We start from the raw sequence: 25,955 nt of genomic DNA, 5'->3' as shown, positions 1-25,955 counted from the left end.
AAGCTGGGTGGCGGGCGGTATATAAAGCTGGGTGGCGGGCAGTATATAAAGCTGGGTGGCGGGCAGTATATAAAGCTGGGTGGCGGGCGGTATATAAAGCTGGGTGGCGGGCGGTATATAAAGCTGGGTGGCGGGCAGTATATAAAGCCGGGTGGCGGGCAGTATATAAAGCTGGGTGGCGGGCGGTATATAAAGCTGGGTGGCAGGCGGTATATAAAGCTGGGTGGCGGGCAGTATATAAAGCCGGGTGGCGGGCAGTATATAAAGCCGGGTGGCGGGCAGTATATAAAGCCGGGTGACGGGCAGTATATATAAAGCCGGGTGGCGGGCGGTATATAAAGCCGGGTGGCGGGCAGTATATAAAGCCGGGTGACGGGCAGTATATATAAAGCCGGGTGGCGGGCCGTATATAAAGCTGGGTGGCGGGCGGTATATAAAGCCGGGTGGCGGGCGGTACATAAAGCCGGGTGGCGGGCGGTATATAAAGCCGGGTGGCGGGCGGTATATAAAGCCGGGTGGCGGGCGGTATATAAAGCCGGGTGGCGGGCGGTATATAAAGCCGGGTGGCGGGCGGTATATAAAGCCGGGTGGAGGGCGGTATATAAAGCCGGGTGGCGGGCGGTATATAAAGCTGGGTGGCGGGCGGTATATAAAGCTGGGTGGCGGGGCGGTATATAAAGCTGGGTGGCGGGGCGGGTATATAAAGCTGGGTGGCGGGCAGTATATAAAGCTGGGTGGCACATAGTTATTATATCTCTTTATTTATTACAGGAAGAACCAGTGTGAACTATAACATTGTGACAGGAGGAACAAGAGAGGAACAACACAATGTAACAAACCCTCTGCATAGAAACTCACCTCACACCACGTCTCCTCTTCACTGAGCTCCTCCCCTTCTGGTCACATGTCCTCTACTACCTATCAGCCCCGCCCATTACTGTCACATGATCATCCTCACAGGTCCTTCATCCACAATTTTACCTAATATGCCGAACTCCACCCACTCGTCACATGACCAGTCTCACAGGTCCTTTATCCACAATCTCTTCTGTCCTATCGAGCCCGCACGCTCTTGTCACATGATTGTGACATCTTCACAGGTCCTACACCTCCCTCATCTAATAGTAAAGAGATTACATGAGGAGTAGGTTTGTTACAGTGTGTCACCCCAGTAGTAAGGAGATTACATGAGGAGGAGGTTTGTTACATTGTGTCACCCCAGTAGTAAGGAGATTACATGAGGAGGAGGATTGTTACAGTGTGTCACCCCAGTAGTAAGGAGATTACATGAGGAGGAGGTTTGTTACAGTGTGTCACCCCAGTAGTAAGGAGATTACATGAGGAGGGGGGTTGTTACAGTGTGTCACCCCAGTAGTAAGGAGATTACATGAGGAGGAGGTTTGTTACAGTGTGTCACCCCAGTAGTAAGGAGATTACATGAGGAGGAGGTTTGTTACAGTGTGTCACCCCAGTAGTAAGGAGATTACATGAGGAGGAGGTTTGTTACAGTTTGTCACCCCAGTAGTAAGATTACATAAGGAGGAGGTTTGTTACAGTGTGTCACCCCAGTAGTAAGGGGATTACATGAGGAGGAGGTTTGTTACAGTGTGTCACCCCAGTAGTAAGGAGATTACATGAGGAGGAGGAGGTTTGTTACAGTTTGTCACCCCAGTAGTAAGGAGATTACATGAGGAGGAGGTTTGTTACAGTGTGTCACCCCAGTAGTAAGGAGATTACATGAGGAGGAGGTTTGTTACAGTGTGTCACCCCAGTAGTAAGGAGATTACATTAGGAGGGGGGTTGTTACAGTGTGTCACCCCAGTAGTAAGATTATATAAGGAGGAGGTTTGTTACAGTGTGTCACCCCAGTAGTAAGGAGATTACATGAGGAAGAGGTTTGTTACAGTGTGTCACCCCAGTAGTAAGGAGATTACATGAGGAGGAGGTTTGTTACAGTGTGTCACCCCAGTAGTAAGGAGATTACATGAGGAGGAGGTTTGTTACAGTGTGTCACCCCAGTAGTAAGGAGATTACATGAGGAGGAGGTTTGTTACAGTGTGTCACCCCAGTAGTAAGGAGATTACATGAGGAGGAGGTTTGTTACAGTTTGTCACCCCAGTAGTAAGGAGATTACATGAGGAGGAGGTTTGTTACAGTGTGTCACCCCAGTAGTAAGGAGATGACATGAGGAGGAGGTTTGTTACAGTGTGTCACCCCAGTAGTAAGGAGAATACACGAGGAGGAGGTGTGTTACAGTGTGTCACCCCAGTAGTAAGGAGATTACATGAGGAGGAGGTTTGTTACAGTGTGTCACCCCAGTAGTAAGGAGATTACATGAGGAGGAGGTTTGTTACAGTGTGTCACCCCAGTAGTAAGGAGATGACATGAGGAGGAGGTTTGTTACAGTGTGTCACCCCAGTAGTAAGGAGATTACATGAGGAGGAGGTTTATTACAGTGTGTCACCCCAGTAGAGGAGATTACAGAGGGATGAGGTTTGTTACAGTGTGTTACCCCAGTAGTAAGGTGATTACATGAGGAGGTTTGTTACAGTGTATTACCTCAGTAGTAAGGAGATTACATGAGGAGGAGGTTTGTTACAGTGTGTCACCCCAGTAGTAAGGAGATTACATGAGGAGGAGGTTTGTTACAGTTTGTCACCCCAGTAGTAAGATTACATAAGGAGGAGGTTTGTTACAGTGTGTCACCCCAGTAGTAAGGTGATTACATAAGGAGGGGGTTTGTTACAGTGTGTCACCCCAGTAGTAAGGAGATTGCACGAGGAGGAGGTTTGTTACAGTGTGCCACCCCAGTAGTAAGAAGATTACATGAGGAGGAGGTTTGTTACAGTGTGTCACCCCAGTAGTAAGGAGATTACATGAGGAGGAGGTTTGTTACAGTGTGTCACCCCAGTAGTAAGGAGATTACATGAGGAGGGGGTTTGTTACAGTGTGTCACCCCAGTAGTAAGGAGATTACATGAGGAGGTGGTTTGTTACAGTGTGTCACCCCAGTAGTAAGGAGATTACATGAGGAGGTTTGTTACAGTGTATCACCCCAGTAGTAAGGAGATTACATGAGGAGGAGGTTTGTTACAGTGTGTCACCCCAGTAGTAAGGAGATTACATGAGGAGGGGGTTTGTTACATTGTGTCCCTGGTTCTGTGATTCAGGCTCCTCCTCTTCCCCTGAATGATCCCCCAAGGATGGACAAGGACAGGAATGAGATGACTAAGAGAATATTGTAATAGATTTATCTATGTAAAAAATGATTCATTTAGGAGCCCCCCACCCCCCTTCCCCATCTGTTTTCCCCCTCTGCTCCTTCCGGTATCTGCTCTGGACCCCTCCCATCGTGTGAAGACTTTGAATAAAGGGAACCCGGGAAAGTTACGGGAAGTGGAATGTCATGAAGATGAGGCACATTCCTCATGATATTTGCACACTGCCTAAATGCTAGAACATCCCCTAGCAGGGGGTGGAAACTTATGTTAATGACAAAGGTGATATAAGCTTTAACGATTTGAAATAAAGACCAGTGGACGGCACACAGAACGCTAAAGCACAATGGCTCTTGTCTGAGTTATTTCTCTATGCTTCGGTATATACATTATGTACAAGAACGATGAGTTAATCTACAACAGATGGCGTCCAACGTGGGGCCTGGATTATAGGCCACATGTGCAGGTTGCAGTCAGACCAGACGATGGAACAAAGACGGACGCAGATGGGATTTGATCAACTCCAGGCGTACGGTAGGACATACTTCTTGTACTTAGCCAAAAGCACCCATGTCTCCCCTTTGTTTTGTCATGCTGATCTAGCTGACTTGCATGTGACCTAACAGAGAGAGACAGATAAATTCTCGTCCAGCCAATTACCCATGTATAAGATATCATAATGTATCGATCTTACTACCCGAGTATGTAAGAAGTGTGTGTGAGTGAATAAGTGGAATTGGGACTGTTCATTGGGGAGTTGAGTTGCGGAGTATGTTGTCGTAATTAATCATTGGGATGTTAAGGCATCATCAGAATGGTTTGGACAGAAGAGTCATAAATAGATAAGTGATCCAGGACGGATATGGTGCTGGTCGCCTGGTATAATGTCATAATTGGAGCTTGTCTAGGACTGGGGGTACAAGGGATTTTCCCGGCAATAGCAGACTTCTCAGACTTGTCCCATTATAACTGATTGAATTGATTGAAATGTGTCTTGTCTTGTTTTGTCTTAATGTGTCCATGGAAATTAGCTAATTCAGGGGAAATAAGTTTCCTTCTAATTCCAAATGTAATGTATTAGTGTTTTAAAGATATCTCCTAAAATTAAGGGTTTTTTGAAAGGGTTTTAGTTTGCAACAGCTGGGGGCACCCTAAGCTTGTTGGTTTCTGGTTTTTAGGAGACAGAGGGGGCTATATAGCTGCAGGAGGGTTTTTTTTGGAATGTGCAGGAGAAACCTGATCTCACTTATAGGATTGAATATGGAGAGGAAGTGGGGGAAGGGAATTAATTACACAGAATTGTAAGTGAAGGAAAATGAAGTTATGATGGAAAGCATGTGGTGAGTTCAAAATGGAATTGATAAATTCTAGATATTAAGGCAGTTGCAAGTTTGAAATATATTGATGGTTGATGGGATAAGAAGGTTTATTTATATATATATATATATATATATATATATATATATATATATATAGCAGTGTAATATACAGTTATATATAACAGCGTGATTCCTGAGAACAATTGTGATTTGACTTAGTTATATTGTAACCATCTGAATGGATATAGATAGACAAAAGAATGTGAGGCGCATAGATAGGCATAAGGTGTTGGCTGAAAGTATGATGCAAATATTTAGGTATTGAAGTTAACACTGATGTACAGACATACATTTGTTTATAAACTGGTGACAGGATGGTGAGAATTATCATATTTTCAATTAAGAGAGTCCTTGTATTAAACAGGGGGGAGGGGACTGTGAAAATTGGTCTGTATAATACTATTATTATGGAGCTAAGAATCCCTTATGGAGTGACACCTTAAAATCATAACCCAGATTTTACCTCTCTTTATTTCATGAGGCTGCTAGTCTCTGCCACGTGTTTACTCCTATGGGGGGGCAGCCTCCCAAAAGTGAAGTTCCTCCCCCAGCAGCCATTTTAGTTCATACAATTAGTTCTCATCTCCACTCCCCAGCAGCCATTTTAGTTCATACAATTAGTTCTCACCTCCACTCCCCAGCAGCCATTTTTAACACAATGATGGTACAAAGTGTACAGGTGGATGGGCAATGTGGAATTTTCTGCTGCAGGAACCAGCTATGCATGCTGAGAGAGACCAATGGAAGAAGAAAGAGGTGGTACAGGGCAAAGATGGCATCCGGAAAGAGTTGGTAAGAAAATGTATGTGCCAGCAGTCTTGTACCCCATGGTAACATATATGACCCCATACACTAAGCAACGGGGAGCTATGTGAGTAGTAATGTCAGTACATTGGGTCGCCTCAGGATTCAACAATGCAGAAAGAAGGTTTATACAGACGTCATCATTTACATCTGACATATGACCTAGGTAAAAACAATAAAGGTACCTGACCACACGCTCCATAAACATCTTACCTGTTTCAGAGGATATGAGTAGACTTCATCTAACTGCCTGGGGTAGATCAATATCAGTATCTCCTTGTCTAATTGTACTGATCCCTAACCATAGATACAGTAAAGTTTACAATTAAGAACCTTTTGTAAAATTGTATCTAGTTCAGATTCTGTAATTGTCGCCCATTTCTTCAAAACCTATGCAGGAAATAAGTGAGGAAAGAGAAGATTGCATATGATGATCCCGTATAGATGTATCTCTGATAACTGATAAATCTATGTCTGTATATAACCATGGTTGTTCCAAAGGGAAAGATAATCACAACGGATTGTTAGGATGTGACGTTTAATTTAATAGGGAAAGCGAGAGTTAGGTGGTTTATTCAGGGTCCACTACACTCCTGAAGGACAACACCCAAAAAAAAGCCCTTTTTGGGCTCAAACATCAGTCTGCATTTTTTTGTTTTCCCCCCTGTGTACTCTAATTGCATTTGCCTGCCTGGCAGCCTGTGGCAGGCTCGCTCACAGCGTATATTGTTCCCACTTGTCCAGTGGCACCACTCATATCTGCTGTCACAATAGCTTGCAATATAGCAGTCAGTTTCTTTCGCACGTGTGTTTTGCAACAGCTGGAGGCACCCTGGTTAGAAACTACTGGTTAAAAGGGGTACTCCGGTGGAACTTTTTTTCTTTCAAGTAACTACAGTATTTAGTGTCCACAAAAGTCCTGAAGGACTCATTTGATCTCTGTTGTAAGGACAGCACCCAAAAAGCCCTTTTTAGGGCTCAAACATCAGTCTGAATTTTTTTTTTTTCAAAAACACTTTTTTGACTGTGAAATAATAACAGTCAGTTTCCATCACACAAGTGCGTTTCAGGGCCTGCAAGGGCACAGTGTTACACCAGTGCTACTCATATATGGTGTAACAGTAGTGTACATTTGAAAAAAAATTACCTTTTTTGACTGTGAAATAAAATCAGTCAGTTTACAAAACATGGGAGTTTTTGGGCCTGCCAGGGCTCAGTGTCACACTAGTGCAATTCATATCTGGTGTAACTGTAGTGTACATTTACAAAAAATATACAATTTTGACTGTAATAGATTGACTAGCAGTTAGTTGTCTGCAAGCGTATGTGTCAGGCCTACAGCGTCTACTCTGCCAACTTCTGCCAGTGCACAGTGCCACTCATATCTCTTGTCACAGTAGCTTGCACGCATAGTACCACTAATTGAAAAAAAAACTGACCAGGCAGAGGCAGGCCACCCCGCAGGGGCCGTCGTGGTCGAGGTGCTGTGATTCCCTTTGGCCCTAGAATAATGGCCAGTGTTCAGAGGCCACGTACCCTGAACTCGCAAAGTTCTGAGGACAGAGTTCACTGGCTAACACAGGACACCCAATCTTCTACAGCTTCCGCTCGGAACCTTGACGCACCATCCTCCTCTAGCCTAGCTTTGGGCACCTCTCAAGTTACCACTCGCCCGCCTGCCGCCACCACCAACACTAGCACCGCAGCAGCTTTACTTGATCCATCCAAGGAGATATTTACACATCAGTTTGAAGACATGAGTGATGCGCAACCATTATTGCCAGAAGATGTAGATAACAGGGATATGTCTCAGTCAGGCAGCATTACACACATGGACGTGCAGTGTGATGATGATGATGTTGTACCCACTGCTGCTTCCTTTCTTGAGGTATCAGATAGCGGTGAAGGTGTTGATGATGACGATGTGTCCGTGGATGCCACCTGGGTGCCCGCTAGAAGAGAAGAAGAGGGAGAAAGGTCAGATGGGGAGACAGAGAGGAGGAGGAGACGAGTTGGAAGCAGGGGGAGGTCGTCGCAAGGAGCTAGTGGCCCAGTCAGACAGCATGCATCGGCACCCGTGGTCAGGCAGACGGGACGCCAATCAACACATGCTGTTGCCACCACCAGAATGCCGTCATTGCAGAGCTCAGCAGTGTGGCATTTTTTTTGTGTGTCTGCCTCTGACAACAGCGAGGCCATTTGCAACCTGTGCCAAAAGAAACTGAGTTGCGGGAAGTCCAACACCCACCCAGGCACAACTGCTTTGCGAAGGCACATGATGTCACATCACAAACGCCTATGGGATCAACACACAAGTACAAGCAGCACACAAAGTCAAAGCCGCCATCCTCCTCCTGGTCCAGCAGCGTCAGCCACGTCAACCACTGCTGCCCTCCTTGCCCCCTCTCAACCATCCGCCTCTCCATCTCTCGCCTTGAGCAGTTCCTGCTCATCTGCCCACAGTCAGGTGTCTGTCAAGGAGATGTTTGAGCGCAAGAAGACAATGTCACAAAGTCACCCCCTTGCCCGGCGTCTGACAGCTGGCTTGTCTGAACTCTTAGCCCGCCAGCTTTTACCATACAAGCTGGTGGAGTCTGATGCATTCAAAAAATTTGTAGCTATTGGGACACCGCAGTGGAAGGTACCAGGACGAAATTTCTTTGCACAAAAGGCAATCCCCAACCTGTACTCGATTGTGCAAAAGGAAGTAATGGCATGTCTGGCACACAGTGTTGGGGCAAGGGTCCATCTGACCAATGATACCTGGTCTGCAAAGCATGGTCAGGGCAGGTATATCACCTACACTGCGCATTGGGTAAACCTGCTGACGGCTGCCAAGCATGGAATGAGTTGGTGACACCGCCACGACTTGCAGGCAGGCCTGCTGCCACCTCCTCTACTCCTCCTACTCCATCCTCTTCCATAACCTCCTCGGCCGAGTCCTCTTCCACTGCTGCGTCTTGCTCCACATCACCGGCACCCCCCCCCCCAGGTGGTATTCCACATCCCGGATACGGCAGTGTCACGCCGTCTTGGGGTTGACTTGCCTGAAAGCAGAGAGTCACACCGCACCAGCACTCCTGTCGGCCCTGAACGCACAGGTGGACCAGTGGCTGACTCTGCACCAACTGGAGATCGGCAAGATGGTTTGTGACAACGGAACAAATTTGTTGGCGGCATTGAATTTGGGACATGGCACATGTGTGTAATCTGATTGTACAATGCTTTGTGCTCAAGTACCCAGGCTTACAGGATGTCCTGAAGCAGGCCAGGAAGGTGTGTGGCCATTTCAGGCGTTCCTACACGGCCGTGGCGCACTTTTAAGATATCCAGCGGCGAAACAAAATGCCAGTGAGACGCCTGATTTGCAACAGCCCGACACATTGGAATTCAACACTCCTAATGTTCGACCGCCTGCTCCAACAAGAAAAAGCCGTTAATGAATATTTGTATGACCGGGGTGCTAGGACATCATCTGCGGAGATGGGAATTTTTTTGCCACGTTACTGGATGCACATGCTCAATGCCTGTAGGCTCATGCGCAATGCCTGTAGGCTCATGCATCCTTTTGAGGAGGTGACAAACCTAGTCAGTCGCATCGAAGACATCATCAGCGACATCATACCATTTGTCTTCTTCCTGAAGCGTGCCCTGCGAAGAGTGCTGGATCAGGCCATAGATGAGTGTGAAGAGGAAGAGATGTGGTCACCATCACCACCAGAAACAGCCTTATCAGCATCGCTTGCTGGACCTGCGGCAACGCTGGAAGAGGATTGTGAGGAAAAGGAGTCAGAGGAGGAATGTGGCTTTGAGGAGACCAACCACAACAGGCATCCCAGGGTGCTCATTGTCACCTAACTGGTACCCATGGCTGGGGGGAAGAAAATACCTTCCGTGAGATCACTAAGGAACGGGACATGAGTAGCTCGGCATCCGTCCTTGTGCAAATGGGGTCTTTCATGCTGTTGTGCCTGTTGAGGGACCCTCGTATAAAAAGGCTGAAGGAGAACGACCTGTACTGGGTGTCCATGCTACTAGACCCCCCGGTATAAACATAAAGTGCCTGACATGTTACCGCATTACCGTAAGTCGGAAAGGATGCCACAGGTCAAAAATAAATTGAATAGTATGCTGTACACAGCGTATAAGGGTCATGTCACAGCACAACGGGAATCTAACAGGGGAAGAGGTGAAAGTCATCTTCCTCCTCCCACGACCACAAGGACAGGGCGCTTTACAGACGTGTTGTTGACGGAGGACATGCAGAGCTTTTTAAGTCCTATGCATCGCCACAGCCCTTCGGGGTCCACCCTCAGAGAACGACATAACCGACAGGTAGCAGACTACCTGGCCTTAACTGCAGATAGCCTTTAATGGTGCCCCGTGTGGTCCATCTGGAGGTTCGCAGGTTGTAGACCACTGTTAGAGGAAGTTGTACTCACTTGTCCCTGCCGCTTGGGACCGTCACCGCTCGTCACCGTTGCCCAGGATGTCGCCGTCCATCACTGTCGCCACGTCCCCGAGGTGTCCCCGACGCTCCGGCAAGGCCTCTGCTTCCCGGGCATCCTCGTTCTCCGGCGACGTGATGACAACGATGGAGAGCGCCGACGATGCAGGGGATCCTGAAGAGGATGCGCCGGAGCCCCGAGGACAGGTAAGTGATCGTCAGCGTACCACTCGGGGCACCGTAAACGGCTATCCGGTGTCAGCTGAAGCAGTCTGCGCTGCCGGATAGCCGTTTATGCGATGGCCCCGACATACAAAAGCATCTTATGTTGATACTGCCTTCACCATGCAATGGCCTCAGAGTGATCGTATGCTGAAATGATCGTATGTCGGGGGGGGGGGGGGGGGGGGGGGTCACTGTATGTAATTTTCCATGGGAGTTTTGCCATGGATCCCCCTCCGACACGCCACAGTCCAGGTGTTAACCCCCTTGAAACAACTTTTCCATCACTATTGTGGCCAGAAAGAGTCCCTGTGGGTTTTAAAATTCGCCTGCCTATTGAAGTCTATGGCGGTTCACCCGTTAGCGAACATTTGCGGAAATTTGCATTCGGACATCACTAGACTTCAGTGTTAAAAATAATGTCCGTTAATTTATCCTTTTCTTGTGATTAGTGCAAGTGCCATTTTTTCTTCCATCCCAACTAACGTCTGTTATTCATGACGGACTATAACGGGTCATAACGAATAATAAAAAAATCCCATAGACTTGAATGGGACTTCATAACGAACGTTTAACATCCGTTATTAAGACTTTTCTAACAGAAGTTTATAACGGATCTTTTAACAGAACAACTTTATTGTGCGAAAGCAGCTGTACATATTACTTCTCATTACCATTATTTACCTACAAAGGTCACATGACCCCAGGTGCTGATGACCAAGAGATGATGTCGGCTTTAGCTTCTGCTTAGGTTTCATTATGAAGTTTATTCAAGGGTTAATTCTCACAACAGAACTTAGAAAACATCACATTTTACTGTCACCTGAGATCTCAGATATTTTTATCATTTATTTCATTAGTCTCCAGTGTGACTTCTCTCATGTCTAGAAAGATGTGATTTATACATAAAACATTTACCACATTCTGAACACGAATATGGCTTCTCTCCCGTGTGAATTCTCTCATGTTTAACAAGATCTGATTTGCTTGTATAACATTTCCCACATTTTGAACAAGAATATGGCTTCTTTCCTGTGTGAATTCTCTCATGTATAGAAAGTCGTGATTTACTTGTAAAACATTTCCCACATTCTGAACATGAATATGGCTTCTCTCCTGTGTGAATTCTCTCATGTACAACAAGGCTTGATTTTTCTGAAAAACATTTCCCACATTCTGAACATGAATATGGCTTCTCTCTCTCCTGTGTGCATTCTCTCATGTTTTAGAAGATGTGATTTATATGCAAAACATTTACCACATTCTGAGCATGAATATGACATCTCCCCTGTGTGAATTCTCTCATGTATTGAAAGATGTGACATAGTTGCAAAACATTTACCACATTCTGAGCATGAATATGGCTTCTCTCCTGTGTGACTTCTCTCATGCTTAATAAGGCTTCTTTTACTTTTCAAGGATTTTCCACATTCTAAACATGAATATGGCTTCTCTCCTGTGTGACTTCTCTTATGTCCAGTAAGTTGTGTTTTATTTATAAAACATTTCCCACATTCTGAACATAAATATGGTTTTTCTCCTGTGTGAATTCCCTGATGTATAACAAGATGTGATTTATGTGCAAAACATGTACCACATTCTGAGCATGAGTATGGTTTCTCTCCCGTATGAATTCTTTCATGTAACACAAGTGCTGACTTGCTTATAAAACATTTCCCACATTCTAAACATAAATATGGCTTATCTCCTGTGTGATTTCTCTCATGTCTAGACAGTTGTGATTTACTTATAAATGATTTACCACAATCTGAACATGAATATGGCTTCTCTCCTGTGTGAATTTTCACATGTCTTGAAAGAATTGATTTTAGTTTGAAACATTTCCCACATACTGAACATAAATATGGCTTCTCTCCTGTGTGAATTCTCTCATGTTTAACAAGATATGATTGACTTTTACAGCATTTCCCACATTCTGAACACACATACAGCTTCTTTCCTATATGACTTTTTCTGTGTGTAACAAGTTCTGATCTTTGTGTAAACTCTTTCCCACATTCCTCACAATATAAACCTTTCCCATGTTCCTGATCTGTCCTTGTGGTAACAATGTGTGGTTGGTCAGGAGAAGGTTCCTCATGATCAGGTGGATTATTACAGGATAGATCTGGATGGACATTAGGGGTAAGGAGATCTTCTCCTGAGGAGCGCTCCATCATATCTTCATCTTCTCCTTTATCATTCAGGGATAACATGAAGTTTCCCTCAGAATTCTTACTGGGATTTTCTGTTGGGATAACAATGGATTATGGGAAATGTATAAAATATTATTAGGTTGGAAACACACATGAAGTTTTGCTGCAGTTTTTGATGGTCACCTGACCCCAGAAGAGAATACAGAGGAGAGGAGATGATCCCCCTTTATAGTTTCCTTCTTTTTGGGGTCACTCCGGGCACTGACTCTAGGGAATGTTCACCAGAGATTTTTCTGCTTATAACAGCAGTTAGAAATATGTGCCCCCCTCTCCCCCCCCCCCCCCCCCGTGATCATAGGAAACAATAGACTGGAGGGGACCCTAGTGACTCCTTTTCTGGGCATGCTCTGTGACCGGTGCAGAGGTCATTGTACAGAGAGGAGGAGGTAACATTGGCCCCAAATTCTTATCACTAGTCCAACTTCTGTATCCAGAACTGAGAACAGGGGTTAGATGTAATTTAGATGTCTCCCCTCCCCCAACCATTACACCTCCTACACTACAGGACTGTTCACACCTGACAGGAAGGGCTCATCCATTCATGCTGCTTGTGCCCAATTATTACCCCCCCTCATCAGCACGGGGCCCCAGAGATCTGGACCCATCTGATCAGGTGATGTTTCTTTAGAGATTATTATCCATAAGTACAGTGGTCCCTCAAGTTACAATATTAATTGGTTCCAGGACGACCATTGTATGTTGAATCCATTGTATGTTGAGACCAGAACTCTATGGAAACCTAATAATTGGTTCTGAAGCCACCAAAATGTCATCCAAAAATAGGAAAAAGTGAGGATTAAAGAAAAATAATTAGATAACTAATATAGATAAAGCAAATCCTTACATATAAAAGTAAGAAAGATCTGCTGGGAGCTGTAATCACTGTCTATGTCAGTGTTTCCCAACAAGGGTGCCTCCAGCTGTTGCAAAACTACAACTCCGGGCATGCTGGGAATTGAAGTTTTGCAACAGCTGGAGGCACCCTTGTTGGGAAATGCTGGTCTATGTAGAGGACAGGAGCTTCTTCAGGATCCTGTACAGAACACGCAATGTCCTTAAAAAGTAAAATGGAGCCGCCCTCACCTGATATCCAAAAGGAGCAGCTAACCCTGGTACAGGTAAAGAGTACAGAACATGTAATACCTCCCTGTACTGTAGGGGGCACTACCAGACATCAGTCAGTGCATACACTTCAGTAATACAGGTAAAGAGTAGTAGAGAACATGTAATACCTCCCTGTACTGTAGGGGGCGCTACCAGACACCAGTCACTGCATACACTTCAGTAATACAGGTAAAGAGTACAGAACATGTAATACCTCCCTGTACTGTAGGGGGCGCTACCAGACACCAGTCAGTGCATACACTTCAGTAATACAGGTAAGGAGTACAGAACATGTAATACCTCCCTGTACTGTAGGGGGCACTACCAGACATCAGTCACTGCATACACTTCAGTAATACAGGTAAGGAGTACAGAACATGTAATACCTCCCTGTACTGTAGGGGGCGCTACCAGACACCAGTCACTGCATACACTTCAGTAATACAGGTAAAGAGTACAGAACATGTAATACCTCCCTGTACTGTAGGGGGCGCTACCAGACACCAGTCAGTGCATACACTTCAGTAATAAAGGTAAAGAGTAAAGAACATGTAATACCTCCCTGTACTGTAGGGGGCGCTACCAGACACCAGTCAGTGCATACACTTCAGTAATACAGGTAAAGAGTACAGAACATGTAATACCTCCCTGTACTGTAAGGGCGCTACCAGACACCAGTCACTGCATACACTTCAGTAATACAGGTAAAGAGTAAAGAACATGTAATACCTCCCTGTACTGTAGGGGCACTACCAGACACCAGTCAGTGCATACACTTCAGTAATAAAGGTAAAGAGTAAAGAACATGTAATACCTCCCTGTACTGTAGGGGGCGCTACCAGACACCAGTCAGTGCATACACTTCAGTAATACAGGTAAAGAGTACAGAACATGTAATACCTCCCTGTACTGTAAGGGCGCTACCAGACACCAGTCAGTGCATACACTTCAGTAATACAGGTAAAGAGTACAGAACATGTAATACCTCCCTGTACTGTAGGGGCGCTACCAGACACCAGTCAGTGCATACACTTCAGTAATAAAGGTAAAGAGTAAAGAACATGTAATACCTCCCTGTACTGTAGGGGGCGCTACCAGACACCAGTCAAAGCATACCCTTCAGTAATACAGGTAAAGAGTACAGAACATGTAATACCTCCCTGTACTGTAGAGTCCGCTACCAGACACCAGTCAGTGCATACACTTCAGTAATACAGGTAAAGAGTACAGAACATGTAATACCTCCCTGTACTGTAGGGGGCGCTACCCGACACCAGTCAGTGCATACACTTCAGTAATACAGGTAAAGAGTACAGAACATGTAATACCTCCCTGTACTGTAGAGGGTGCTACCAGACACCAGTCACTGCATACAATTCAGTGATACAGGGGTTTCACCAGATAATGTCCATTCTGATTGGTCGGTTCTTCCGGCCATTGACATGTCTCACAGATCTGGACTGTCCGTAATATTGTATGTTGAGTCGGGTTTCAAGTTACAATGGTCCAGAAAAGACAATTATATGTTGAAACTATTGTATGTTGAGGCCATTGTAAGTTGAGGGATCTCTGTACATACCTGAGGTAACACCTCCTGGAATTATTACATACCTGGGACAACACCTCCTGGAATTATTACATACCTGGGACAACACCTCTTGGAATTATTACATACCTGGGACAACACCTCTTGGAAATATTACATACCTGGGACAACACCTCCTGGAAATATTACATACCTGGGACAACACCTCCTGGAAATATTACATACCTGGGACAACACCTCCTGGGATTATTACATACCTGGGACAACACCTCCTGGAATTATTACATACCTGGGACAACACCTCCTGGGATTATTACATACCTGGGACAACACCTCCTGGAATTATTACATACCTGGGACAACACCTCCTGGAATTATTACATACCTGGGACAACACCTCCTGGGATTATTACATACCTGGGACAACACCTCCTGGAATTATTACATACCTGGGACAACACCTCCTGGAATTATTACATACCTGGGACAACACCTCCTGGAATTTCCTCCTTCACTTCCCTCATACACTGCTGATTGGCCCAGAAATCCGTCTCCTCTTCTGCTTCATCTTTAACCTCAACCTTAATATCCATCAGATCTTCAGCCTAAAGAGATAGGAAGAAAATGTAAGTTGATTTTGGGGTCAATCACTTTCTGGTCATATTTTGAAGACTTTAGAGCCATCTACCTGATCCTTCTCTGGGACATTTCCCTCTGGACAGTCCTGGGAATACAGAGGACGGGGACACCTCTCGGGTGGATTTCTATCAATGACTCCATCTGTAGGGAACACACAGGGAATGAATACATCAGCTCCTGTATATCCATCTATATATATCATACACTTCTCACCTCTAGGTTATTTATTAGGCCTCAATAACAATGTTCTGCCCCTCCCCCACTTTCTGATAAAACATCAGATAATCCAGTCAGACCCGCAGTGAAATCCCAGGCCCGGAGCTGCTGGTCCCTACAGAGACTCGGCTGTCACTCCTTCCTCAGGGGAATCCATTGTCAGCAGGTGGAGGAGACACAGACATTTCGGTAATAAATGGGTCATCTGGGGTAGAAATCTGGTCTCTGATCCCTTATTAGAGGATTCTATGTGTCCACAGAGGGAACGCACAGTTGCGGCTTCGTCTTCTATCAAACTTTCTGTAGTAAGAAAACGACTGCTCCAAAGTCTCCTCCACCAGGGACCATGTGGGATAAGGCTCTATGTCTATATAACCACAAGTTCTCTGTCATGTGACCACTATTCCTCTCTCAGAGGCGAATAAGGGGTTAAATATCTGTGGGGCCATGACAGTACACAGACAGACAATGTACGCCTCTTCAGGCTGGAGGAGAGGTTACCCCCGGCGGCCCGTATCCTGGGGAGGAGTCATTACGGAAGGAGATTCCTCCACCATCACCTATTCCATACATTACGGACACAGGGGGTCGGGATATGAAGGACAGGAAAGTAGTCACCAGTTGTAGGAAACAGAATCGGCAGCATAGCCTCAGCACCTTTCTGTCTCCGAAATGTATTAGTGCTTTATCCTAAATTGGGAAATATATATGGGCCTCACCCAGTGGAGTGCGGACACATGACCCATGTAGTTTGAAGTGGGGGGGGGGGTCTCCTGCACTGTTAGGGAGGGTGAAGTGTGTGTGTGGGGGGGGGGGGGGGCCATCTCCTCCTCTGTTAGGGAGGGTGAAGTGGGGGGGGGGGGCCTCCTCCACTGTTAGGTAGGATGAAGTGGGGGGGCATCTCCTCTACTGTTAGGTAGGATGAAGTGGGGGGGGCGTCTCCTCTACTGTTAGGTAGGATGAAGTGGGGGGCGTCTCCTCTACTGTTAGGTAGGATGAAGTGGGGGGGCCTCCTCTACTGTTAGGTAGGATGAAGTGGGGGGCGTCTCCTCTACTGTTAGGTAGGATGAAGTGGGGGGCGTCTCCTCTACTGTTAGGTAGGGTGAAGTGGGGGGGGGGCCTCCTCCACTGTTATGTAGGGTGAAGTGGGGGGCGTCTCCTCTACTGTTAGGGAGGGTGAAGTGGGTGGTGCCTCCTCTACTGTTAGGGTGGGTGAAGTGGGGGGCGTCTCCTCTACTGTTAGGTAGGGTGAAGTGGGAGGGGCCTCTTCCGCTGTAAGGTAGGATTAAGTGGGGGGGGGGTGTCCTCCGCTGTTAGGTAGGGTGAAGTGGGAGGGGCCTCTTCCGCTGTAAGGTAGGATTAAGTGGGGGGGGTGTCCTCCGCTGTTATGTAGGGTGAGGATTATTTTAGGACAAGTTATTTGAGGGAGAGTAACACTGTATTTCTCTTTATAACTTTATTACAATAATAATTCTCTCATGTCGGCCCTGTTTCCCAATATGGCAGCCGGCCGGTCCACACAATTCTACACTACAGAGACGTCAGTGCGATAGATTTCCCATCATTACCTGTGTTTGGTTTTGGGGTCTGTATAATTATTGAGGTACATATTGTGAATATAATACCATATACGGGGCATTTTATGACTGTTCTGTGATGTGATCCAGGTCTATTACCCCGAGTTGTTTACACAATATCTTCTATTTTATGGAGTTTTTTTTTTAGGTTAAATGGAGTACAATGGTGTTTTTTTTCTTAACCCTCTGTGTCCGGGCTGCTAAACAAACTTTATCTCGCCTTCCTACGTTCCCCCTTCTCCTGTCTTCTTCTGGTGATACTCTAAGCGCAGAGCGACTCCCCGTCCTGCAGGAAGCGAAAGACGACAGGAGAGCGGGACACCGATATTGTAGCAATGGGGGAACGTAGGAAGGTGAGTTAAAGTTTGTTTTGTTTCGTTTTGCAGCCCGGACACAGAGGGTTAAGAAAAAACCACCATAGTACTCCTTTAATAGGAATCGGAATTAGAGCGGAATCTGATTGAAAGCACAAAAATCACAAAACTGCGAATAATCTTGCGTCTGGTTTTGCTGAGCGGAATGTGAGGGGAATATCAGATATTCTGCAGTGTGAACATGGCCTTAAAGGAAGCACTGGGTGATCTTCTCCATGTAATCCGCCCTTTTATCTCTTGTCTGATAGTGATTTGCTGTTCTAGCTGATGATTCTGGGGGTAGAGTCCTGACGGATCTGTCTGGACCCGATCTCTCTTCTCTCTCTTTACACCAGACTCTTCTTTATCCTCCATTCCCTTCTTCCCTCAGTTTTGGTTACTTTTTGTCCTCCCTCTTGGCCGGGTTCACCCTTCTGCTGTATACATAACCTGGACAAGGTCATCTCCTATGTGATCGTCATTTATCAATCTATATAGAATGTAAAGGGTTAACAGCAGACTCCAAACTATGATCTGACAACACAATATAATACGGGGCCCTGACTAGACCCCACGTCCATGGCGGACATTACTACAAACCATCTCATACAATCAGCGTCAGATTCATCTCAGAGGACAATGACCCCCATCATTCCTGTACATGATCCTCCTAATGTTTTATCCTAGAACATTCCCCGGCCGTCACATGATCACATGACAAACTCCCTACAGGACTTTATTCTTCTGTGGTTTATAGTTTCTTCTCCTTAAATGGAAAAACTCTTGATATGTTGTAAAGCATGAAAAATCATTAGGTTTAGCAATAACTTTCATAAAAAAAAAAAAATAAATTCAGTATTTCAGACTGAAAAAGCCAGTGAAAAACCTGCCACCCCGCCTCCGCCTCCTGGGATACATTCCAGTCTGGTTGTGTCCACTCGTCATCACCTACATCATGGACCCAATTCATGATTGACAGGTCTGCAGAGCCGGCTCGGCTGCCTCATTCTCTCGGTGTTTACTTCACTGTCTGCAGGTGTACACTGTGCTGTATGTGACTGATGAGATGAAAGACTGAATGGAGGATTTTATTTTGATTAAAGGGGTACTCCGGTCCCAAGACATCTTATCCCCTATCCGAAGAATAGGGGATGAGATGTCTGATCACGCAGGGGTCCCACCGCTGGGGACCCCCCGCAATCTAGCATGGCGCACCCACCTGTAAGTACTACCGGAAGCGCTGGAGGCTCTCAGTCTTCTGCCTCCCGACCACGGGGATGGAGTATCGTGACTAGGGATCGACCGATATCGATTTTTTAGGGCCGATACCGATAATCTGTGGAGGTTAGGGCCGATAACTTATACCGATATTCCGGTATACGTTATTGGCTATTTATCCCCACCCCCGGCGACACTGCTGCAGATCATAGATTTAAAGCGGGCGATTTAAATCAATGAACTGCATTGGCTTTTGCGGTGCCAGAGACCGCCGCCGCCACCACCTGCTTCTCTCCCCCTGCCTGTCCGGGGGTCCTCCTGAGTCCTATCACCGCACCCCCATCACTGCACCGCCCCGGCCAGAGACCGCCGCCGCCGCCACCCGCTTCTCTCCCCCTGCCTGTCCTGGGGTCCCCCCGAGTCCTACCACCGCACCCCCATCACTGCACCGCCCCGGCCAGAGACCGCCGCCGCCACCACCTGCTTCTCTCCCCCTGCCTGTCCGGGGGTCCTCCTGAGTCTTATCACCGCACCCCCATCACTGCACCGCCCCGGCCAGAGACCGCCGCCGCCGCCACCCGCTTCTCTCCCCCTGCCTGTCCTGGGGTCCCCCCGAGTCCTACCACCGCACCCCCATCACTGCACCGCCCCGGCCAGAGACCGCCGCCGCCACCACCTGCTTCTCTCCCCCTGCCTGTCCGGGGGTCCTCCTGAGTCTTATCACCGCACCCCCATCACTGCACCGCCCCGGCCAGAGACCGCCGCCGCCGCCACCACCCGCTTCTCTCCCCCTGCCTGTCTTGGGGGCATCCTGAGTCCTACCACCGCACCCCCCACTACACCGCCCCGGCCAGAGACCGCCGCTGCCCCATTGCCTCCCCCATCCCCGGTTTTATAATTACCTGTTCCCGGGATCCGCTCTACTTCTGGCTCCGGTGGCGTCCTCCTGAGCTGTCACTGTGCGCACTGACGGTGATGTCGCTTTGAGGACGTCACTCGTCATTGCGCAGCGCACAGCGTAACACAGGACGCCGCAGGAGCCAGAAGTAGAGCGGACCCTGGGAACAGATAATTATAAAACTGGGGATGGGGGAGGCAATGGGGCAGCTGCGGTCTCTGGCCGAGGCAGTGCGGGGGAATTATCGGCAAGGTAATTGCCGATAACGTCCAAAATCGTGAATATCGGCCGATAATCTCGGCCAAACCAATAATCAGTCAATCCCTAATCGCGACGTCACGACTCCGCCCCCATGTGACGTTACACCCCGCCCCCTCAATGCAAGTCTATGGGAGGGGGCGCCATAGACTTGCATTGAGGAGGTGGTGCGGGACGTGACGTCACACGGGGGCGGAGTCATGACATCACGATACTCCATCCCCGCGGTCGGGAGGCCTAAGCCTTAGAGCCTACAGCACTTCCGGCAGTACTTACAGGTGGGTGCACCATGGGACCCCCATGATCAGACATCTTATCCCCCATCCTTTGGATAGGTGATAAGATGTCTTGGGGCCGGAGTACCCCTATAAAAAGTAAGTGTCCCTGCATGTATATACAGTATGTGTGTATATCAGTGTGTCTATCTAATGTGTAAGAATATATGAAGTGTGTGTAATAAAGGGGGACTACAATCTTATGCCTCCAGCTGTTGAAAAACTAAAACTCCCAGCATGCCTGCACTGTCAGCCAAATGATGTGTGGGTATGCTGGGCGCTGTAGTTTTGCAACAGCTGGAGGCACTCTAGTTGGGAAGCACTGGACTGAGGAGAGTGAGGGAGGGGGAGGAGAGGGAGTGGTTATTACAGTGAGGGACCCCCCCCCTGCTTCTGGTGGACAAAATTAAGGTATTTCAGAAATAAAGCTTATTCTGGGAGAAATGTCGGTCGTAGACACATAAAAAGTAAATGATCAGGATGAGATACTGAGCAACATAGAACAGTGTCTTTTTGGGTGATCTGACAGGTACGCTTTAAAGGAGAACTCCAAAATATAAAAATTGTCGGCCATACTGCCGGCAGTAAAAAAAAATAAAGATGTACATACCTTCCTCCACTCCCCCGAGGCCTCGGTCTCCGCCGCGATCCTCTTTCTGGTTGCCGGTGGTCGGAGAGTCATACTGCGCTCAGCCAATCACCAGCCGCAGCAAAGTCCGGTCTCGGCCGGGGATAGGCTGAGCGGCAGTGCGAGAACGCTTCCGGACACAAAATTCTTCACTACACCGGCACCTGCTGCCGGGGCCGAAAACATCACACTGCTGCTCAGCCTATCACCGGCCACCAGGAAGAGGATCGCGGCGGAGACCGGTTACCGGAGGCCCCGGGGGAGCAAAGGAAGATATGTACATCTTTATTTTTTTTTTACTGCTGGCACTATGGGGGACAATTTTTATATTCTGGAGTTCTCCTTAAAAGTCAATGTGTTGTATAGCATGCTCTGTGCAGAGGACATTCTACAGGGAGAGGGAGGCTGAGCTCCTATTGTCTACTCTATATACAGGGAGAGGAAGACTAAGGCCTTATTGTAATCTATATCTACAGGGAGAGGGAGGCTGAGCTCCTATTGTCTACTCTATATACAGGGAGAGGAAGGCTAAGGCCCTATTGTAATCTATATCTACAGGGAGAGGGAGGCTGAGCTCCTATTGTCTACTCTACATACAGGGAGGGGGAGGCAAAGGTCCTATTGTTGCCTGTAACAAATCCATTATTACACACCTGGGATAACACCTCCTGGAATTATTACACACCTGGGATAACACCTCCTGGAATTATTACATACCTGGGACAACACCTCCTGGAATTATTACATACCTGGGACAACACCTCCTGGAATTATTACATACCTGGGACAACACCTCCTGGAATTATTACATACCTGGGACAACACCTCCTGGAATTATTACATACCTGGGACAACACCTCCTGGAATTATTACATACCTGGGACAACACCTCCTGGAATTTCCTCCTTCACTTCCCTCTTACACTGCTGATCGGACCAACAATCCGTCTCCTCTTCTGGTTCATCTTTAACCTCAACCTTAATATTAATCTGATCTTCAACCTGAACGAACAAGAAAAAAATAAAATAAAACCAAAAAGAACTTTAGTTCGCTCCCTTTCTGGTCATATTATGGGGAGACTATAAGGACCCCCCTATAGAGATATAGGATCGGCCTCATCTACCTGATGCTTCTCTGGGACATTTCCCTCTGGACAGTCCTGGGAATACAGAGGGCGGGGACACCTCTCGGGTGGATTTCTATCAATGACTCCATCTGTAGGGAACACACAGGGAATGAATACATCAGTGCTGGATAGATTTCTATGTTACTAGGTAGTGAGAGTGATATCTATATATATGTCTCTTCTTACCTTGTGATGTGAGGGGCCGGTGATCCTCCATCATGACTATGTCCTGGTACAGATCCTTGTGTCCTCCAACTCCTCCACTGAATAATAGACAGCGATGTCCTAATGGGGTCAGTTCTGGAGACCTCACCTACAAAAAGACATCGATAACATAGAGCGGCGCCAAAGATGGGGACAACAATGGCGGAAATGTAGATGGGGGGACAACAATGGTGGAAATGTAGATGGGGGGGACAACAATGGTGGAAATGTAGATGGGGGGACAATGTTGGAAATGTAGATGGGGGGACAACAATGGTGGAAATGTAGATGGGGGGACAACAATGGTGGAAATGTAGATGGGGGACAACAATGGTGGAAATGTAGATGGGGGACAACAATGGTGGAAATGTAGATGGGGGACAACAATGGTGGAAATGTAGATGGGGACAACAATGGTGGAAATGTAGATTGGGGTACAACAATGGTGGAAATGTAGATGGGGGACACAACAATGTTGGAAATGTAGATGGGGGGACAACAATGGTGGAAATGTAGATGGGGGGGACAACAATGGTGGAAATGTAGATGGGGGGGACAACAATGGTGGAAATGTAGATGGGGACAACAATGGTGAAAGGTCTAAAGAACAAAACTCCTCAGGAAAGACATAAAGAATAGAGATGAGATAATCTCCAGTAGATGTGACCTGAACCTGTCCCGGGCAGCGCTGCCCATTATCCCCCAGAATATTTTAGCTATTGAACCCCTCCCCCACGTGATTTGGATGAATAAGAATAATAAGGGAATGGATGCGATTGGTGGACACCAGAAATTAGCTTTGTAGCCGATGACATTATAAACCTCTCCCCCCAATTCATCAGATATGAGAACTTACTAGAAGAGGAGAGAGAGAGAGAGAGAGAGAGAGAAAGAGAGAGAGGGAGAGAAAGAAAGAAAGAGGGAAAGAGAGAGAGAAAGAGAGAGAGAAAGAGAGAGGGAAAGAGAGAGGGAAAGAGAGAGGGAAAGAGAGAGGGAAAGAGAGAGAGAAAGAGAAAGAGAAAGAGAAAGAGAAAGAGAAAGAGAAAGAGAAAGAGAAAGAGAAAGAGAAAGAGAAAGAGAAAGAGAAAGAGAAAGAGAAAGAGAAAGAGAAAGAGAAAGAGAAAGAGAAAGAGAAAGAGAAAGAGAAAGAGAGAGAGAGAGAGAGAGAGAGAGAGAGAGAGAGAGAGAGAGAGAGAGAAAAAGAGAAATAAGGAGAGAGAATGTTTGAAGACAAATATAAACATGATGTAGCAGAAAGGTGAAGCCGTTTTCCATAGGAAACAATCAGATTTATATTAAGGTAAAAGGAAACGGTGAAGATGTAAGAAACAATAAGATGGTAACAATGGCCGAAATCTCATCATGTGACCAAGATTAACCCCTTAAGGACTCAGGACGTTTGAGTACGTCCTGTCAAATCGCGGCCCCCCCCGCCGCTAGCTGGAGGGGAGCCGGTGCCCGATGCCTGCTGAAATCGTTCAGCAGGCATCGCGGCATATCGCCCAGGGGGGTCATGATGACCCCCCCCATGTCGGCGATGGCCGCAGATCGCTGGACAATTCAGTCCAGCGATCTGCGGCAGATTCCGGGTCAATCAGGTCTCCAGTGACGGCCCCAAACAGCCATAACCAGCAGGAGTGAGGTGGCACTGGTGCCACCTCACGATCGGTCTGATTCGTCGTCCAGTTTCCCGGCCGACCAATCAGGGCGCCTGCTGCGGGTGTCACTCCTGCAACCCGCTCAGCCCCTCATCCGGAGGACGTGAGCGGGTGCGGGACATGCACCCCAGGAGCTGGGGACCCCGATCCCCAGTGTCAATGTTGGGATCGGGGCCCCAGGAGTGGCGGCAACGACGAGGGACTGACCTGTGCGGCGAGGATCGTTGATGGCGAGTGACAGCCTCCTGCTGTTGCTTAGCAACAGCTCCCAGCATGCAAAAAGCATGCTGGGAGCTGTAGTTATGCAACAGCAGGAGGCAGACCACCACAACTCCCAGCATGCCCTTATGGGCATGTTGGGACTTATAGTTTTGCAACAGCTGGAGGCACATTTTTTCTATGGAAAAGTGTACCTTCAGCTGTTGTATAACTACAACTCCCAGCTTGCACAATCAGCTAAAGTGCATGCTGGGAGTTGTAGTGGTGCATCTGGTGGTTGCATAGCTACAACTCCCAGCATGCCTGTTGGCTGTCGGTGACTGCTGAGAGTTGTAGTTTTGCAACAGCTGAAGGCACACTGAGTTAACCAGTGTGTAGCAAACCAGTGTGTCTCCAGCTGTTGCATAACTACAAGACCCAGCATGTCCTTCCGCTGTCCCGTACATGCTGGGGGTTGTAGCTCTTGCAACAGCTGAAGGCACACTGGTTGCAAAACACTGAGTTTGTTACCAAACTCGGTGTTTCACAACCAGTGTGCCTCCAGCTGTTGCAAAACTACAACTCCCAGCATGCACTTACAGACCCTACATGCTGGGAGTTGTAGTTTTGCAACAGCTGGATGTTCCCCCCCTCCCTAATATGAACGTACAGGGTACACTCACATGGGCGGAGGTTTACAGTAAGTATCCGGCTGCAGGTTTGAGCTGCGGCAAATTTTCTGCAACAGCTCAAACTGCCAGCGAGAAACTACTGTGAACTCCCGCCCGTGCGACTGTACCATAAAAACACTACACTACCAAAAAATAAAATAAAAAGTAAAAAAAACACTACATATTCACATTCCCCTACACAGCCCCCCAGTATTACCAGACAGTCACTGACTGTCCAGGCATGCTGGGAGTTTTACAACAGCTGGAGGCACCCTGTTTGGGAATCACTGGCGTAGAATACCCCTATGTCCACCCCTATGCAAGTCCCTAATTTAGGCCTCAAATGCACATGGCGCTCTTACTTTGGAGCCCTGTCGTATTTCAAGGAAACAGTTTTAGGGCCACATATGGGGTATCGCCGTACTCGGGAGAAATTGTGTTACAAATTTTGGGGGGTATTTTCTGCTATTACCCTTTTTAAAAATTTAAAATTTTTGGGAAAACAAGCATTTTAGGTAAAAAAAAAAACATTTTTTTTACATATGCAAGTCGTGAAACCCCTGTGGTGTATAAAGGTTCACTTAACCCCTTGTTACGTTCCCCGAGGGCTCTAGTTTCCAAAATAGTATGCCATGTGGTTTTTTTTTTGGCTGTTCTGGCACCAAAGGGGCTTCCTAAATGCGACATGCCCCCCCGAGCAAAATTTGCTTTCAAAAAGCCAAATGTGACTCCTTCTCTTCTGAGACCTGTAGTGCGCCAGCAGAGCACTTTTCACCCCCATATGGGGTGTTTTCTGAATCGGGAGAAATTGGGCTTCAAATTTTGGGGGGTATTTTCTGCTATTACCCTTTTTAAAAATGTCAAACTTTTGGCAAACCAAGCATTTTAGGGAATTTTTATTTTTTATTACATATGCAGAAGTCGTGAATCACCTGTGGTGTATAAAGGTTCACTTAACCCCTTGTTACGTTCCCCAAGGGGTCTAGTTTCCAAAATAGTATGCCATGTGTTTTTTTTTTTTTTTTGCTGTCCTGGCACCATAGGGGCATTCTAAATGTGACATGCCCCCCAAAATCCCCTTGTCGCTCCTTCGCTTCTGAG

General features: G+C 47.1%; 1 pseudogene; it reads right to left on the bottom strand.

Moving 5' to 3' along the window:
• LOC130314682 (zinc finger protein 850-like) overlaps positions 1 to 25,955 on the bottom strand; it is a 48,236-nt pseudogene that overhangs the window by 6,672 nt on the left and 15,609 nt on the right.

Source organism: Hyla sarda, unplaced genomic scaffold, assembly GCF_029499605.1.
Source record: "Hyla sarda isolate aHylSar1 unplaced genomic scaffold, aHylSar1.hap1 scaffold_1844, whole genome shotgun sequence".
Taxonomy (NCBI): Eukaryota; Metazoa; Chordata; class Amphibia; order Anura; family Hylidae; genus Hyla; species Hyla sarda.
Note: the sequence above shows the minus strand (reverse complement) of the source record. Positions and strands in the feature narration are given on the sequence as shown.